The sequence below is a fragment of the Gymnogyps californianus genome, chromosome 8 (assembly GCF_018139145.2).
Source record: "Gymnogyps californianus isolate 813 chromosome 8, ASM1813914v2, whole genome shotgun sequence".
Classification (NCBI taxonomy): Eukaryota; Metazoa; Chordata; class Aves; order Accipitriformes; family Cathartidae; genus Gymnogyps; species Gymnogyps californianus.
Window position 1 is genome coordinate 32157544 of NC_059478.1, and position 17846 is coordinate 32175389.

At 41.9% G+C, this 17846-nt stretch overlaps 1 long non-coding RNA gene across 2 annotated transcripts in view; it reads left to right on the plus strand.

The window, feature by feature from the left end:
* The window catches only part of LOC127018968 (uncharacterized), a 65003-nt gene that overhangs the window by 4299 nt on the left and 42858 nt on the right, over positions 1-17846 (plus strand). For both annotated transcript variants that reach the window (XR_007766849.1, XR_007766850.1), the window contains exons 3-4: positions 1337-1458; positions 7985-8056. This is a non-coding gene — a long non-coding RNA (uncharacterized LOC127018968). The remainder of the gene's footprint in view (positions 1-1336; positions 1459-7984; positions 8057-17846) is intronic.

Consider the following 17846-nt stretch of genomic DNA (forward strand, 5'->3'; position numbering starts at 1 on the left):
GCTCAGTTTTGATTAGGGTCTCAGAACGGATACAAAATGCTTGGATTTTTAATTAATAAACAATCTGGCATCCTGTCAAAGCTGGCACCTCACTCTGTCTTAGCAGCTGTTGAAGCAGTAGGCTCCTGGCAACCTGGGATAACGCAGTGCTTGCAACAGGAGCAGGAAAGGAAGCGAGTCTGCGTGAGACCAAAAATGCCTAGTGTAAAGCACCATAGAGCTTAGGGATTTCCAGTGAGCAATCAAGCTTTCCTTCTCTATGCTGTGGGTTCAGGCTTGGACATGGACAGTGGGTTTCAGTTACTGAATGTCACCAGTGGCTGGTGGCTGACAGATGTAAGGACACTTGTCTAAATTCGAGTAATGTTCTGACAGTAGTAGCAATAAACAGAGAAAGCCTTGAACAGTGAAAGTAGGTACTGCAGGTTGCTCCTTCCCAGGGATTATAGTGGCGGAGCCTGTGGGGAAGTTTACAGAGCGCCTGCTCATGTAATTCAAATGGAAACATTCACTCTGGATGACAGTCATTTGTGTTGGAGTCATGGTGTGGGAGCAGTTAGGGTTGCCAAATAGCCAAGGAAGGCATTGTAGGGAGGAAAGGGCATGGCCTGGGTAGAACAATACCTGAAAGCACAAGCGGAGTTAAAGACTTCAGTTTTGGAGAAGATGCTACTAAACTGCTACTCTTCCTCACTCTCTTCTGATTAATAATAAACAACATGATCTCTGATCACAGCTGATGTATCACACAGCGACTGCGTAGCTGTTCCCCACTGGTCTGGGCAGCCCTGTCCCCTCACGGGATGGAAATGTCCCGGTCTTGTCCACAGCAATCCCTTAGGACTTCCATAGGAGAAGAACCAGGATACTGGAAACTCTCAAAACTGCTGTTCTTTCCTCTTTTCTTCAGTAAAAATTGTATGCAGTTGCCAACACTGCAGTGTCTATATGTTCCCTTGTTTCAGAATGAAGCAGAGATGGCAAATTTAGTCCAGAATCAGTATTGATCCCTACCTCAGATCTTGGTTTTTTACAATGGGTTCAGGAGCACTGTTCACATGGGTGCTAGAGGAAGTACTGCATGAACAGCCGGCAGTGCATTTGGTAGACGCGTTGGTCAGCTCACAGGACTGTTTACACAGTCTGTTGAGAACATATGAAACATATAAAAAGCCATAACATTTGAATATATTAGAAACAAGTTCATGAGATCAAGGAAAATTTTTAGGATAAAAGGACAATAATAAAGCAAAGGCCTAAGGGCTGTGATGGCTGCTAATTGAAATTCAGATTTTTTTTAAATTTTACTTTCCCCCCCTTTTTTTTTTTTTTTTAGAGAGCACAACTAGAAAGACATTCCAAAAATGGCTGTATGGTATTTAGAGATCTGCGTACCAGCTGCACTGTGCACATATTTGCAGAGGCTTCTGTTCAGCTAAGAATGGGCTGTGGACTCAGGTAAGTCATGTGAGAGAGGTTAAGCACGCGTGTTTTGTAAGAGCTAATGGTACAACTTAGCCTTGTTCTATATAAGCATGTTTTGTGCTGATGTTTTCCAGTTATTGCGTTCCTTACAGTCAGTATAGGAAAAGGTGTGTGGCTGGCAAAACTGCAAGCCCGGACAAAGCAGTTCTGGGTGTGGATGCTTACAGCCTATTGCCAGGTGCTTCAAATAGGCATTTATGTCAAAGATCTGAGGTCAATTCAATGATAGCCAGCTTCAGCCCTAGATTATTACATAAATATTAATAAGAACAGTGGTGTATTTCACATTTGTGTTATTGGTCTGCAAAGTATTTACCTAACCCTGTAGCAGTAGTGGTGGGGAATATATATCCCTTCAAGACAACCAAGAGAATTTACAAAGTGAAGCAAAAATTTGTTCACCTCTTTAATGTAACCTTGTGAGTTTAATGAGAAGTAATCTTATTTTCTGTATACCAGTAGAGAAAAACAGGAGAACAGAATAAACTCAAATGGGATAGAACTGCAGTCTTCCCTGGTTTTGCCTCCCTGCTGAATGACCCTTAATCACTTTTTGCATCTCTGTGGCTTGGTTTCCTTGCCTGTAAAATGGGTGTAATGAGACTGAAGTTCTAGTAAAGCATGCAGATCTGTGGGGAATAAGTGCTGTACAAGTGGTATGAACTGTTTTTATTTAAAAAAATGTGTTAAGGAAAAAGGTACAGAAAAGGAATGGAATTTCATCTGCAAGAAGATCTAGGAGTAACTTATTGGTATAAAATATTTGTTACTGGCCCCATTTGCTTTTAGAATATCAACCATTGACATTTTTATTGGTTCATCAGCTTTGTAATGCATTTTGAATCTGACCCACGACTGTGTAGAGCATATACTGGCACTTAGATTTACGCCATTTTCACTCTCTGGTCACTCTCTGACATTTTGACCAAATATCTTCCAGTTGCTATGGGCCTCCTTTTTTGGAGAGATTTTGGTTGGTTGTTTGTTTTTTTTTCCTTTACATTTAGAGTCTCTGCTGTGAGAGGCTCTGACAATGATTTGGAGTTGTTAATGTCAAAAATGCTGTGTAGGAGGAAGTATTACATGTCAGCTTCCCAGAAGCGGGAAGCTGAGGCACAGCGACCGGCACCGCTCCAGATTCACACAGATAGTTTCTTTAAAGAAAAAGCCTTGATACTTAGTCCAAAACTTTGACAAGAAGGTGATAACGTGAAACACAGGAACTCTTCTGCATTATACACCCCTTGGGGAAGAGGGCGAGTGCAACAACCACTCCCTCCTCACAGGAGTGGGTATTGCTGGTCCTGGGGAGGTGAAGCTTACAGCCCCCTTGGACACTTCCACCCAATAAATCTGCACCTAAGCTTTCTTGCCTGTTTTTACACATATGTTAAATTTTAAAATGCTATACATATAGCAATATTTTTTGAGGAAAACCAAGGAGCGCTTTTTCACAGATGTAAATCAGCACCATTCACAATGTCCCCAAGTGCTTTCGGCAGGCACTGCTGACAAAAGAGGCAGTCCTGCCCTCTTCCTGCTCCCACGCTGTCCCCTCCCTTGCACTGACACAGCCATGAGGTGACGTGTGTTGGGAAATACATCCCGTTCAAATCTATCCCAGCAAAAACCTGAATGGCTGGGGAGAGAGGCATTTGCTTCTTTTCAGGGTGTCACCAGCATATCCCAGATTAAAGTCCTTGTGGAACCACCATGTTAGTGCAATTCACTGGTCTCCGTGAAAGCCAGGAGCTCCGCTCGTTTGTCCCGACAGCTCCTGGCTAAAAGAGAATTGCGCTGCAGCTGGAAACTCAATCAAGCGAGTTTCAAAACATTTCATTCATACATGGTCCTCAGTTGATTCTTAATACACCTTTACTATAGTCGGTAGTGCTTCATAAGCCTTGTCAACATTGCAGTCGAACAAAGGCTCGTCTCAAGACTTTGTGTTGTGTAAATAAACCTTGTGCCTAGCAGGGTGTCACTGAGTTAATGTAAAGCCTGAAAAGGGGAGGGCGTGGGAGCAGCATGCCAGTGTTAACATTCTGTTTTCTGCACAGGATTGCAACAGGATTGCGACAGCCCAGCCTATCTGAGCTGCTGCACGTACCGTAAACATGTCTCTGCACTTGGATTTGATATGGGTGGTGATAGAACAATATACCTTTCTGGGAAGTGGCAATGGACAGCAAGATTTTGTTTTAAGGAAATTCCCAATAAACAATAGCAGTTTTCTTAGAGTGCTGATGCTTTCCAGGTGGCCCACCAGACAGCCAAACAAAGGAAATATATATGGCAGCATTCACTCAAGGGTTAAAGTTTCAGGGTAAGGAGGGGGAATGTTGAAAATCCCATGAACTTTAGTAGTTATGCTTATATCTTTGTGGTAGCTCTGACTCCTTTTTTTGCTTCTCACAGATCAGTAATCAGGGGACAATTGACAGGAATAACCCCCCTGGTAAAAATATACAACTGTTTTTGAAACAAACGGCATTTCATATGCAAAGCTGTCTGGTAAAGTGCATGCTCAGGGTGCTTTTTCAGGCCTCATGGGAAGTTTTACAAAGAGCAAGCTACCTTTTAACAAGTGCTTTTCTGTTAGTTTCAAAATCCTCTGTTGCTTTTTTTCTAGAATGATTTTCCCACAAAAGGCGATACAAACTGTAAGGAAAGTCTCTGTAGAGCTTACTGCTCCCCCTACCCACTTCTGTCCTTCCCTCCTCCCCCAAACACTGGGAGCTCTCAAAAACATTTTAGTATCCTGGAGATTAAAACCAGTGTCTTTAATATGTATTTGTCTTGTAATAGCTCTGACTTTCACCGCCTTGTCCTCGCCTTTATTGGGAGTACATGTGTGAGCACTCCCTCTCATGTTGTTTATACGCTCACTGTCAGGTTCAATAAGCAGTTTCTTAGCGGGGCACCTTCCCACGTGAAGGAAATGTTTCCAGTTCTTGTCTTAGCTCTTGCTTCCTCCATGTGCAGTGTCTTGACAAGGCACAGCAGAGAACAACAGAAATGAGTATCAGCGGTATCAGTAAATCTTAGCTGATAAATGGAAATTAGCTCTAGAACCTCATGAATCTACTGGCAGCTTAGATGTAGGGCAGCTGTTTACAGGGCATTTTATAGGTGTTCCAGTTATGTGAGTTTTGCATAGTGCCTATTTTAAGTTTAGGCATTTTATTAATAGTGGATCTAGAAAATTTTAGAACTGTAGTACATCAATGCACCTCTTAGGTAACACTGAAAAGAATGTGGTAATCTGTTTAAGGATTCTCTATGTAAATAGCGATATTGCTAAAGAGAATAATTTACAAAATGTAAATGTGAATAATTGCTCCTAAGACAAATTGGCAAGCAGCTGTATAGAAATTAGAAATTTAACTAGTTTTATACCATGGGTACTAAATCATACTGGTGGAGTCTCAGGTCTAGCCAAGTGAATGGCAAACCCACAGCTAACTTGTAGGACCAAGGATTTCCCCTTCATGAATGGGCATAGATAAGTAAAATTTCCCAGAGCAGAAAAACACGTTATAGAAGTGGCCAGATTTTCAGCTTTGAAGTAGAAGAGATACTTTCATTTTCAGTATCTCCGTTAGAGCTTCTTTTTGCAAGACCAGGAGTGTTAACTCTTGTGTCTGAGCCAAAATTCCAACCTAAGCAGAATGTACTCATCTAAATTTCCCTTTTGGTTTCATTTGGACAAGGTATTCTTTGGTGTAGTGTTGCTGTGTACTGTTACAGCAGTTGCTGTGTTGGGAGCTTGGGAAGGCGCCCGCATGGAAGAGGTTACATAAAAACTAGACCATTATAAGCTCAGTGAAACCCCTGAGTGTGGTGATTAAAAAGAGAAAGCGATTAGGGAAAACACATCAAAGAGTCTCAGTGAGAGTCCTAAAAGGAAAAATACTGATTATATTTGTTTTGATTTTGTCTTACATGAAGTAAAAGATGTGTGGTGTGTCCTGGGTCGCCACCCTAAGGGGTGTGTACTTAAAGACAACAGAATCAGACTCCAAGACTTCAGTGTGGTTTATTTTGGTTGCAGGGCTGGGAAGATAAGATATAATTGTACCATATACATAGTGGTGCTATCAATCTGATAGATTATACTTCCCATACACCCCTGGCCACCTTGCCTACCCTCTGCCTGCTAATCTGTTTCTAGCAGGATAACTCCTAGCTTTCTGACCTTTCAAGAAACTTTCAACTACGATTTTTAAAACAGTCACAAAAATGTTTTTCTTTCTCCAAATGGGCAATTCTTCTCTCTGATGAAAGCAGTCAGAGGCATGAGATGGGTAACATTGATTACTAAAGCTGGTGTGCAAGTCCAGGTTCAATAAATTGTGAATCTTAGGGGCTGAAAATTGTTTAGAATTCCATTCTGGGTCTGGGAATAAGAGTCGACATTTATTGATAGTCCTGTTGTTCACACTCCACCAGATTCTAATACTGTTATTTTAGAACAATGTTAGATTCATTTTTTAAAGTTTGTTAGACTTGGTCTGCCCTGGGAACCATGTTAGAAAAGGTTTGAACTAATAAAATACGCAAAATGTGGTTTTAGGGCTCTCCTTTAATGTGGAAAGGGGAAGAAAGGCTTTAGTCGGTTATAGCAAATCCAGTAAGGGAACTGTTTACTTAATGCTTTCACAGTTATTTTTTTTAATGTGCCTTTTCAGAGCTTTTCACCTGTGTTTATTTATGTGGACTAGCATATTAAATAATGTTTTCTACTGAGAGGTGTTTTTCAGTTGTTACTCTGACTTGAGTAGTTACAGTCATTTTCTTTCTGGCACACTGGTATAGTAGATCCCAAAAAGCTAAAGAAAAATAACTGAACAGGACTTTGGAAATGGGGGAATATAAAATATAATCCCTATAGACTTAGAATTTAGGTAGGAAGATCTCATCTGAGTTTATTTTCCCATGAATATATCTAGCACATATAAATTGATGTGGCATTAAGAATATCAGATTCTTGTTTGATATGGCTTGTATACATTGTGTGACTTTTTTACTTGAGTGATGCAGCCATCCTAAGAAAATGGAAGGCAACAAAGCGTTCATACTGTCCTACTGAGAATGTCATCTCTCATCCCAAGTCCATGTAGTACTTGTGTGGAACATAAAAACACATACAATAGGTGCATTTATCTGAAAATGGCAGAAAAAAAGTGCCGCTTCCCATCTCAGGAGTTCCAGTGCTTCCGTGGCTGCCTCATGTTGATAATTGTTTTAGGACTTTTTTTTTCGCATCAGGACAGACACTGGCCATAGTGCATATTATTTTCCTACATCAACAAAAATAATCTTAAAAAATGCAAGGTATAGGAACATATTCTCTTTGTGCCAGTTAGGTGATACGTTGACTTTGCTGGTTATGCATATTTGGCTTTGGCCTTTTTGGAGCCTTCCCAAGTTTGGGTCCAAGCTGCTGAAGAAATTGTTTTGTACTTTATGCATTTGTGTATAAACAAGAGGTTGCTTGGAACAAAACGTTCTAGGTGAAAGATCCTTGCATTTTCCTTATATCCTTCTGCCATCTTCATTTGGTGACATGCTGTAAAATCCACCTGTTCTCCTGGCTCATTTGGGACCCTGGAGAGCTGTAGATGAATGATCCAAACATGAGAAACAGAATGGAGAATGGGTGTAGAATGGAGAATGGGTGTAGACAGCAACGCTTTCCTTCAGACCTTAAAGGCTAAGAGAATTTTTTCTCTGTCTGGGATGTCCTGCTCTTGTGCATTAGGTAGATTGACTTTTTGTTCAGATCAGGAGTCTAACCTTTTTTCCCTTCTTAAAAGATATATAAAGAAGTCACTCTGTTTATATTAACAGTGGACCTAGATTCATTTAGTTTTGATCTGATCCTCACAAAACATCAGATCTGTTTGCAAAGCTAATAGAAGGGTAATGGCAAGAGCAGCAGTGTCAAATGCTTTTTTTTTTCTTCTTTTTTTTTCTCCTTAATATCAAAGCTAAAAATGTGGTCTTGATTTATATGCAGGATTACTGATTTGTATACTGTTAAAGCTATATAATAATACATCTAAAGCCTAGCAGAGTTTATAAACACAGAAAAAGTATGTAACTTAATAGTTATTTGTGCTGAATCTTTTTTTCCCCGCATACTCTGTCCTACCTTTGTTACTCAGGGCACTAATGCTGCATTAATGTAAGCAGCAAACAGCTGCATTTATCTTCATTTTATTCTTCCAAGTCACAGCAACATGCTGGAACGAAAGCCATTGTCTATAGCAAACCTTCTTAAGTCTTTTAAGGGCATCCATCTGGGTAGACTTTGTGGTTACAGAAGGGCTGATGCTGTAAGTATTCATTCCACTAATGGTCTCATTGATTTTTATTTACACTCTTTGTAGGTTGCACAGAGTCTCAGTTTGAGTAAGAATTGCAGAATATATGCTGAATTCAAGAATTACAGGCATATGTTAAAGTAAAACAAGGTTTCTATATCTGTCTTTAGGACGCTTAATCGAAGCGGTGGCTCAGAAGTAGACTGTTCAGTCTTGAGCGAAGCAGATGAGAAGTGGAATTGGTAAGCACTGTTAAAAACCAGGTGCATAAGTTTGAAAATGTTGATCCAAATCACATTATTATAAGTAGTAGGGAAATGTCATGACTTACTGAGATTAAACAAAGACCTGCTTAGAATCTTGTGACTTCAGCTCACAAATGGATTTCATCACTCATTACAGCTGCATAAACAAATGCATGTGGTATATATATGTTTTGTTTTTGGAAGTTGTTGTTTTTAAAATCCCCTCAGAGTTCTTTTAATTGCTCCTAATGAGCCAACGTTCCCTAGTTCTGGAGCAATGCCTCGTGTACCTGAGCAGCATAGCACAGTCATTGCTTTTAAGGGAATAGTTTGCCTGCTTTTCTCCCTTTCTGGCAGCTGAACTGCTTTGGCAAGCAAGTTATTTTAAAGGAGACATTTTCAATAGGAAACCTGATGTCAAAACTTTTATTCTTTTTATGAAAGTAGTCTTACCCTGGTGCTCCTTTGGAGCTATAGAAATGTAATCCCAGCCCAATCAACAATTGGAGAAAGTCTTATGCAATGTCTGAGCTCATACCGAATAAGTTTGTCACGTATCTAGCTATTTTTCAGCTGTTTAATGTAATTTTTCATGTTGTCTGTGGCCTTGTTTCTCCTGATGGGCCTCTCATAAGGAATCCTAGAAACGGATGCCCTGTGATTATCCATGGGTAATGAGTACTTCCCCCATGTTTTCTTGCCCAATATGTTGCAAGTGGGATGTAGCAAGATTAATCAAAGTTTTGGTCTTCCTGCTGCGATTATTACCTGAAGGCACTAATGATGGCAGTAGTTCGTGATGTAGAGCAGACACTTGTCTGTGGATTTAAAAAGTAGTACAGATCAAAACTACCAAGCCATTCTCATATCTCTAGGTTAAAAGTTGCTGCTTTTAGTTAAACCTGTACTATTCAGCATCTGAAGGCAGGCAGTTATCAAAGTTTAACCTCAAGAAACTAAGATGGCAAAATGTATGAGTAATTCTTTGAATTTCAGTATGCCATTTCGTATTCAGAACTGGGATGCTCTATTATTCCTGGATGGGTAGTGTCTCATTTTAATGTTACATTGTAAATTATTTTTTTAACCATATCTAAAGGAAAATTACTTTTTTTTTTTTTTTGCTAAAGAAAAATATTCAAGGATACTGCATTTTTGTTGCCATTTTCTGAGAAAGATTTAAAAATCAAATTTAAAAATTGATATTGTTGGGGAAAAATTGTACTTTTTTCCTATTTTACTCACAGCCTCCTCTTTTCACTTCTAAAAACTAGAGTCAGGAAAGTAAAAAGAGCAACAATATGGGACAGTTCATGGTCAGGGTGCTTGCACATATATCCTATATAGATGGATTTGGCCTGAAGTGGTTTAGTTTGTTTTGCTCCCTAGAAAAATAAAACAGGTAATAAAAAGAAATGTAACTTAAACTGAATAAAACTAAAATCTTTTTGCTTTTCTGTCAAGCAGCCTTAATTTTTAGGCAACTGGGGAGGAGCCTTAATCACGTGTGTTCCTAAAGCTTGTTTAAACAAATTGCTGAGTGTCTGAGTCTTTGAGTGTCCGAGACTTTGAGTGTCCCACCCCTTCTGTTAAAGTCTTCAGAAAATCCAGTTGCTCATCACCTCTGAAAACCTGCCCTCTTACGTAGCTAAAAAGATGCCTGACATTAGAGACTTGCGCTCCAAAATGTTGCCTTGAATGCCTTAAAATGTCACATTAAAATCAAGTACGGTTCACCCACAAACCATCTGGCTTTACAGATCTGAAAACGATCTTTCAATTAATTAAGCTTCTCTGCTTCCTAATAAGCCCTATTTGAAATGCTCGGAGCCTGGAGACGCCGGGGCTGTAGGTCTGCACCGAGCAGGAGCGTGGCTGTGGCCAAGGGTCCCCCCGGCCGGTGGCGGGCCAAGCCTTGCTGGGGAGCCCTGCCTCGCCTTACCTTGCTGCGCTGGCTGTGCAGCTCCCAGTACCGGGCTGGGGAAATACCTGGCTTTCTCCTTATAAGGCCAGCGAGCTGCTGCGGGAGCCCTGTTCCTGCCCCAGCGCTTCCCGGCTCTGCTCAGCCACAGTCCTAAAAAGGCAGTTCCTTGCTCCCACTTCCCACAGCTGAGCTCCCCAGGGAGGACAGCCCTCCCAAGTCAGGCATTTTACTTACAAGGAGAGACGTACTTATGGATTTTGCTGTTGCTTCTCAAGGAAGCCGTTGTGTTTACAAGCACTGCTGGGATTATCCTCTCGTTTAGTGAATAAGCAGTGAATAATGAAAAGTATAATAGAGTGCAGTGTCTGAGCCTGCAAGGCTCTCCGCGCAGGCACATTTCTGCAACAGTATAGATCCCTGTAGGGTCCCGCGTAGGGAAGGAGGTGCACCGTGTGAAGCAGTTCAGAGCTGTAGTCTTGAAAGCATATTAGGTTATGGTTTTATAATAGAAAGTACTCAGCAGCAATATGAGCTCAAAGCAATTCACGTCCTTTTTCTTCCCTCCCCTGGCTGCCATTCCTGCGCTGCCTCCTTGCTTGTGCTTGCTTAGTTCTTTGTGGGGGCCATGCTGTGTTCTTGGTTTGATTTGTTCTGAAAGTCAGGATAGAGTTTTCTGCTCAGATTTACAGTGTGGCTTCACAAAAAGTTGTGCTAGTGTAGCTGAATGGTGGATAGGAAAGAGGGGGAAAAAAACTTGGTTATTAATGCCTCATCCTCTTCCTAACATGAAACCGAAGCTGCTGTACTCTCCTCTTGAATAAAAACTCTTCAAATGCTGAATATCTTATTAGATATTTTTACAGGTTTAATTGAAAATTTCTGAAGGATCTGATTATTGGCTTATTTATTTCACATGCCAAGTTACAAGCTTAGTTACAGTCTGATAGATTTTTAAAGGCAAGTTCTTTACTGGAGCCAGATTTTGGAAAGGCTTGAATATGCTAATTCAGAAGGGGTTTTACACGGGATTTTTTCTTTTTATTAAATCAACAAATCATCCTAGCTTAATTTGAAAAAATAAAGAGGAGTGTTTTTCAAATTTAAGATCTGTGAAATTCTGGCATGTGCAGGGCACTGAGTGGTTCCATACTCGTTTCAGAAAGGGGCTTAAAATAATTCTTTTTCAAGGGGGCTATTTGGGAAAAGCCCCTGGATAGCGTGCTCTTTCGAGCGTGCGAGACGTTGGGGTGCAGCTTGCAGAGTTGGAACATATTGTACTCGGGCACAGCAGTTTGTCTCTTCAGAGCCACATACTTCCTTAGTTTATCAGACTGCTCCTGGCAATTCTATTCAACCTTTGGACTTTATGGCCTCTCTCAGGATGTAGCATTGGTTCCCTAATATCTCTTCTCTTGTCTTTTGCCAAGTTTCCAGCAGGCAATGAGGCCGTGACAAGCAGGGTCACAGGTGTTGAAGGAAGTCAGCAGCACAAACAATTATTATTACAAAACTGGATTCCACGGGTACAAGGATGAAATACTGCTTTTCTTTATGAATCTGTCATACCATCCCCATCTTCTCTTTTTCTGAGATTATTAGGTGTTTTCTAGCTCATTTTCCTTTTGTACCAGTCCTAGGTGTGTGCCTGTGGATTTAGCAGGTGGAGTTAACAGTATTGATGGTATAGATTTAAAAAAAAAAAAAAAAAAGCCATGCACTCATTTAATGGACATTATTAGCTGTGATCTGTTGTGTATTTTCTAATGTTGTTTTTATACTGCTGGTTCCTTAAATATGTCTGTCATGTAAAACATGTTAAAGCAAGTTATTCACATGTTTGAATGGTAGTAAAGGAGATATTTAGGAAGAAACAGAGATCAGACAATAAGGAAGAGGGTGATTAGAGAGAAATGTCGATCGGGCAATAAGGAAGAGGGTGATAGCTCTGGTACGATGAGGCAGGAGATGGCGTGTCTGACCAACGGCTATGGAATTTGATAATTTAGGAGGAAAAAACATTTACAGCTATAGGTTTTGGACACTAAATATAGCAGACGAACGTTTAACAAAATCCTGATTGGCAAAGGGATGCTCCTGCCTCTGCCAAACAAGGTAGGGGGTAGTCAGAAAAGGTTGTGTTGGAATATGGGAAATACCACTCGCTAAAGAAATTCTTCCCCTTAGCATTTTTGGCCAGCTGCTAGTAGTGGTCCCAACATGCACTGTGTGTCACATTTTGTGACCCAGAGCTTTGGAGGATGTATGTTGTTGGGAAGACACACACATGAAATGATAGTGGGAAGACTGCCAGAAGCATGGTAGTTACTCTGAATTCAGAAAGTGCCCACATGTACTTTTTAAAGTGAAAAGCCACTTGCTGCAAAGTGTCCTGTCTTCCATACTACGCCATTAAAGCAGACTGAACTGTCAAGGTATTTTAGAAATTTTAGAAAAATTTAGAATTTTTTTGACTGTTAGAACTGAACTGAAGTTCAACAAGGCCAAGTGCAAGGTCCTGCACGTGGGTCGAGGCAATCCCAAGCACAAATACAGGCCTGGCAGAGAACGGATTGAGAGCAGCCCTGAGGCGAAGGACTTGGAGGTGTTGGTTGACGAGAAGCTCAACATGACCCGGCAATGTGCGCTTGCAGCCCAGAAAGCCAAGTGTATCCTGGGCTGCATCAAAAGAAGCGTGGCCAGCAGGTCGAGGAAGGTGATTCTCCCCCTCTACTCCACTCTCGTGAGACCCCACCTGGAGTTCTGCGTTCAGCTCTGGGGCCCCCAACATAAGCAGGACATGGACCTGTTGGAGCGAGTCCAGAGGAGGAGCACAAAGATGATCAGAGGGCTGGAGCACCTCCCCTATGAGGACACGCTGAGAGAGTTGGGGTTGTTCAGCGTGGAGAAGAGAAGGCTCTGGGGAGACCTTAGAGCAGCCTTCCAGTACCCAAAGAGGGCCTACAGGAAAGCTGGAGAGGGCCTTTTTACAAGGGCATGTAGTGATAGGACAAGGGGTAATGGCTTTAGAGGAAAGAGGGGAGATTTACATTAGATGTAAGGAGGAAGTTCTTCACTGTGAGGGTGGTGAGGCACTGGAACAGGTTGCCCAGAGAAGTTGTGGATGCCCCCTCCCTGGAAGTGTTCAAGGCCAGGTGGGATGGGGCTTTGAGCAACCTGGTGTAGTGGAAGGTGTGCCTGCCCATGGCAGGGGGGTTGGAACTAGATGGTCTTTAAGGTCCCTTCCAAACCATTCTATGATTCTATGAAAAGTTCTTTATGTACACAAAGCACTTGAATGCACCCAAACTACAGTCAATCTGAATTATCAACTCCCATCTCATGCTCAGTAGTGCCATCCTCAGCCTGTGATTGTGTTGCTTTTCTTAGTCCAAAATGTAGCAGCTCTGCATGGGGCTCTCATTAGTCCTTGTTTATGTACAAATTTGTAGCAGAGCAACTCGGTCAGCTTTAGTGATGTTAGTAGGTTTTTATAGAGTATTCCAACTGCGTTCTTTTGTCTGAACAGTTATAGTGAAATCAAGGACATATTCTTCCAATATGTGACTTAAGTTGAATTGTAGAATCACATTTCAGAAAATATAAACCTACCTACCTCAGAAGGTTTCACTGCTTTAACCATACTGATAAAACAGTGAAAACTTGTGAAAGTTTTGAAGGTGAAATTTAGCAAACCTGGGGCCCTCTCAATCACAGAGGTGGTCTGAAGTCCACTGTCTAATGGTAACCCTCGTGTTAGCCCTGTGTGCAGTCTCAGCCCTTTGTTCATTCTCTAATCGTCAATCTGCAGTTAATTCAGTGAGACTTGTTGTGGAAAAAGGTGACTAAAGGTATCTGAATTTGCCCTTTAACCATATGAGGAATTCAATGACAGTTCTGATAACATGGGTTAAAGCACACTTTAGAACCAGCTAATGTTGTTAAAACTGTGCGTATTAAATGTAATCTGTGCTTATAAATGGGACCGTTATCAGGAAACATCACTAGGAATCTAAGGAATCTTTAATGAATAGCTTATTACTTCCAGGGATGGGCTCTGTAGGTAGTTTATATAAAGCTAATGTTTTAGTGTTAGTGTATTTGGTCAGTAAGCAAATACACTTTCATAGTAAGTGTATTTCAAAGTAAACAGTACAAGCTCATGTGTTCTAAGCTGTCGATGTCATTGCCACTTGTGAAAATCAAGCTTACAGAATTTAGAGAATCAACCATGACAGCTCAGCTTACTTCTTGTTCCTTTAATATAGTGTGTTGGAAATCAGAACAGAGGAGTTAGTACTGGGAAAACATTTATTGTTAGTTGACTCCTGGTAGCCTGTGGATCATATTCATTGATATTTCTAAGGCTGGTATAATTTCTTTTTCAGTAAGTGCAAATCCTTCTGTTTTAACACAAAAAATGAACTCTTCAATGCTTGCAATAGACATCCTAAAGGCAAATGGACTAGTTAAAGCCCTGAGTAACCTGGTCTGACCTCATAGCTGACCCTGCTTTGAGCAGAAGGTTAAACTAGATGTCCTTCTGAGGTCCCTTTCAACATGAATTATCCTATGATCTTGTGATTTGTAAAAATGATTAATGCTATTTTTGTATCTCATCTTGGGCTGTCATACTTTGAAGCTTTTTGAGATGGTTGCTTTTCAGAAAAGGCTATCACACTGAGCACTGTCACCTGCTTAACTCTAATCACACAGTCAATCCCACTGAAGTGAAATGGTAAGCAGATGTCGTGTTATCCTTCAAACATGGTTACTCAACCAAGTATGCCACTTTGCACACAAGATAGTGCTAGCCACAGGTCCGGGTGTTCAGTATGTTGCAGGAGCTAGACCACATGTGTATTATCCACTTTTAAAAAAGATTTCATTAAGACTATTTGATCTGGCCTGCCAAAAACTTAGCAATGTATGATTAGGCTTTTTTAAATGTCATGGCTTCAGGATTCATTTGGGCTGGGAGAGAAAATATAGTATGTCATCTCTAGGCATGTGAGATGTCTTCTCTGTATTTTCCAGGTTGTACAATTTATATGCCATTTGCATTGCACAAGCTAAAGTAGTACAATAGTGTGAGGGTGCTTAACTCCACTCATGGGGCCTGAGTTTTTTTTCATGGGCCCCAAGAGCAACATATGGTGATACTAAAGGAGTTTACCAAAAGGAAGGTGGCATTTTCTAGGGCTCTCATCACAAGTGGGTACAGCCCAGCTTTTAAAGATACTAACCAGAAACACCTTGAAGTGCTGGGCTGTAAACTACAGCAGACCAGCAGCTGTTGTGCAAGCTGTTTGATTCCTGTGGTGAGGATGGGAACCTTAAAAATTGGGTAGGGTAGAGAGCAGGAAATGGGAGCCATTACAGCTGTCCCAAGGGAAGTGGTTCCACTTGTGAATCACAGTCCTGGTTTCGCCGTGCTGCGTGGGAGTGGCATCCTGTCCCAGGCGGATATTGCCAGCTTCTGGGGCCTGGCAGGTCTAACTGCTGCAGGGGGAAAAAGAGCAGGAGACTCTCAGTCCCACCAGCATCACTCCTCTGCAGCCTGCTAACCATCGTTAGGGCAGCTGGAGCAGGGGAGAATCAGGATGCGTTGAGCCATGTATGCCGCATGAATTAGGTGACATGGTCCATTGCTATTAAGAAGGTGACCAGAGAGTGACAAGGACTGCAGACCTTTACTGGAGAGTTTGACCATATGCCACATAGGCCTTGGGTTATCCCATGGAGAACAAAACCTACTACTGTGTGAGACGGCCCAGGTTGCCAAGTCTTGCCTTTTTCCCTCCCTCCCCGCCCCGCCATGAGTCACACGGCTCTGGCAGAGGCTGGAGCCTGTTTCACAGTGGCACAGGAACCTCCTGCCCTGGCTCGTACTCCAGCCTATCCTAGAGGAAACTCTCTGTGTAGGCTTCTGGGCCCTCTCTTGCTGCGCCAAAGAGCTGCCACACCCCGGTTTCTTCAGGCCTTCTTGTCAGGGCACCACTGACTTACTCATAACGGATACAGACATCGAAACTAAGCAGTCCCTCCTCTGCTCTGTGTGCTCTGTGGCTCCTAGAGGCTTTTTCAGTGCTGGAAGGAACATGCCCCTTCACTTTGTTCTGTCTAGTCCAAAGCCTCCTACAGGAGCTGCTTCCATCCATTCTCAGGAAGAGAAGGCAGAAATGAGACAGATCCTGGCAGTTGAGTGTTGCTGTTATTTATCCTTCCTAAGTCCAATAATGAGATAAATCCACAAACCACTATTCATCCAAGGCTTGTGTGTGTTTTCTGTAGCAGTACTAGCAATGACTCTACGTTGGTAGCACAAGTCTGCTATTTGCAGTTTGAGAGACAGTGAGTGTGCACAATGGATGACGTGGAGAAGGGACAGAGCTGTGTCTTCCACTTCTGTATCTTTCTGCACTGATTAAGTGCATCTTCTTCCATCTCTTATGCAAAGGTGCACAGAGCTGTACCACAGCTCTCTCACCGATGAGCAGATCATTTAGAGGTTTCTATTGTTCATAAATCATGGTGGAGAGAAAGCTAACATCTGAGTCCCCAAGGCTTCTGGTAATGTTGTGGCTCACCAAAGATCTTTCATCTCAGCCCTTATTTCTTGCTTAATCATGGAGCTAGAGGGGCAGCAGCACCAATAATTTTGGGAACTTAGATCTTTGATATAAATTTGAGTTAATTTTATGATATTAGGAAGCTGATGCAATGGAATTTTTGTATCATGAGATGTCTTTGCAGCAACAAAGTCTGTCATTAAATCTTAATGGCAATCCATGAAGGTGCTTGCAGTTTTGGACAAAAGGTGGCACTTATCTAGTAAAGTTAACAAGGGAGCGAAAGTCTCTAGACCTGATAAGAGTGACCTAGGGCAGGTCTATTGATCTTTTGTGGATGGACTTCAGCTTTATCTGCTCATATGTCAAGATAGCCAGGTGTAAACTATTTCTGTTAGAGAAGTTAAGTGTTCAGGTTAAAGTAGCCTGTGGCCTGAAACAATAACCCCTGCTAAGGGCCTGAGTTTATTAGGTCAATAATTAGCTCATTAGGCATACAACTGTGCCTGTGTAGGTTTTTGAATTTCATCTTCCATCTGACTTGCATCCAGTGAGTTCAGTTTAGCTTGTAAAAGACAGTTCATGTATACCGTGAAGGGGTTGTAAAAAGATTTGTTGAAGAAACAAAGGGGGAAACCTCGCATAGGAAGTCTCAGGCTACGTGGGAGGGGAGAAGAAATGAATGTACCTTTTCCACAGAAGTTAGGTTTAGCCAAAGAGCCAATCTAATTCATAGAAAGCAAGCTGGTCTGAAGGAGCTGTGTGGTTCAGAAGAAAGTCCATGCATCTGCCTGGATCCTGTACCCTCACAGGACCTAATATAACCCACAGAATCTGCTGGAGCTATAAGGAAGCTGAGACAAGGTAATCTGCACACAGTTGATTTCTGGGTTTCCAAGAGAAGCTTTGCACATACTTCTAAACTCAGGGTTGGTCTGCTTTGCTGTGTTTTCGCTGTCATACAGCCCACCAGGATTACACAGTGAGCTGGGCTCCTTCTCCAGCTGGGACTACAGGGAAGAGTGAGTGCAAGTTACATGGGAATCATCAGGGTCAACAGAAGGCCCCTGGATGAAACAATTGGACTCTAATTCTTAGGAGGGAGCACTGGAAAGAGGATCCACACTGTGTGCTTAGAAAAGCCAAACTAGGTTGATGCTTGGACTTTGCTCACTCCACGGAGGCTCACCACACATTGTACCACGTGGGTTCGGAAGTCGATTACACGTTCAAATAGGGAAGGACGATCAGATCTGTTGTCTAGAGACAGTGGTCATCTCTGCTTTCACTGGCA